Genomic DNA, 2,077 nt, shown 5'->3' on the forward strand with positions numbered 1-2,077 from the left:
AGAGGGTGGAGGGGAGTGGAGTATGTTGGGGATGGAATGGGTGGGAGTGGTTTTTTATGCATTTGTTTTTTAGCTACCTCCCTTGTAAGGGGGAAAAATCTTTGTGTATATATGTATATATATATATATATATATATATATATATATATATATATATATATTTATATATATGTATACATATATATCTATATATATATATGTATATATATACATATATATATATATATATGTATATATATATATATATATATATATATATATGTATGCAAAATAACCAGAGGAGAAAAGAAACTTGTAGGCAGTAAGTACTTTCGTATATTACATCTGAAGATGTATTATACGAAAGTATTTACTGTCTACAAGTTTCCTTTTCCTCTGGTTATTTTGCATTTTCGTATCACGGTGATGTGATTGCTTGCATATATATTATATATATATATATATATATATATATATATATATATATATATATATATATATATACATATATATATATGTGTATATGTATTTACATATACATGTGTATATGCGCATATATATATATATATATATATATATATATATATATGTATATGTATTTACATAGATATGTGTATATGCGCATATATATGTATATATATATATATACATACATATATGATTAAACTTTGCAGCAGCTTCTGCATTCACGAGTTTCTTGCTGACATGTTCAACTTTTCTAATACTTGAACGCTGGATATCGTTGAGTTGTCTTATTATGTGTCCAAACTTCATTTGGAATGAATGCAAAGACAATACTAACTTCTTAATTTTACTAGTAGACCTTTCGCCTAACTTTAGGCATCTTCAGTACAAATTGAATACAAATAGTAAAGGTGACAATATATACAAAGAACATATGGAACATTAGGAGAGACCGGGAATCGGACAGTCACTAGGAGAGACGGGAAATCAGAGTCACTATGAGAGACGGGAAATCAAACAGTCACTAGGAGAGACGGGAAATCAGACAGTCACTAGGAGAGACAGGAAATCACAGCTACTCAAGAGACAGGATCTGATGTTCCGCCCACTGGGTCAACGGTGAACCTATGTCTGTGATCTATATACTTAGAAGTAGGAATGATAAATTGGTCAGGGTTTTGTTTGTTCATGGTGGGGTTTTGTCTTTTAATGTGAAGTGCTTCTAAGATGAGAAGGCGTCTGTAGTTTGCTTCCTTTTATAGTATGATGGTTCTTTCTTCCAGATCCTCTCCTAGTGACTCCGTTTTCCCGTCTCTCCTAGTGACTGTCCGATTCCCCGTCTCTCCTAATGTTCCATATGTTCTTTGTATATATTGTCACCTTTACTATTTCTATTCAATTTGTACTGTAGATGCCTAAAGTTAGGCGAAAGCTCTACTAGTAAAATTAAGAAGTTAGTATTGTCTTTACATTCATTCCAAATGAAGTTTGGACATATAATAAGACAACTCAACGATATCAACGTTCAAGTATTAGAAAAGTTGAACATGTCAGCAAGAAACTCGTGAATGCAGAAGCTGCTGCAAAGTTTAATCATATCTGCCTGAAAGAGGACCTGCTACCTGCTACCCTACTATTGTAATATACATACATATATATATATATATATATATATATATATATGTGCATGAATGTATATATATGTATATGTATATATATATATTTATATATATATATATATATTTATATTGTATATATATATTTATAAATGTATGGGGACTGTAGAGAAATTGATTTTTAGTCAAATTGAAAAACCTTGCCTTTATTGTAGATACATAGATGATATATTTGTAAAAACTGACTCCCTTTTAGAAATTGATATCTTGAGGAGGAAGTTCATGGAAGAAGTCTGGACTTAACTTCACCGTAGAGCACGGTGAAAGAGGTTCCCTCCCCTTCCTGGACGTCCTACTCAAGCAGACTAATTGTCCTTCTTTTTCTTATAGTGTCCACGTCAAAGATACCAATCCCGGACTGTGCATGAATGGAGAGAGGGAGTATCCCCAGAGGTACAAAGACGCCACAATTAGCGCCTTTTTCAGAAGAGCCCTCACCCACTGTTCTTCTTGGAGTG

Source organism: Oratosquilla oratoria, chromosome 37 (assembly GCF_046742065.1).
Source record: "Oratosquilla oratoria isolate Oo_2021 chromosome 37, ASM4674206v1, whole genome shotgun sequence".
Taxonomy (NCBI): Eukaryota; Metazoa; Arthropoda; class Malacostraca; order Stomatopoda; family Squillidae; genus Oratosquilla; species Oratosquilla oratoria.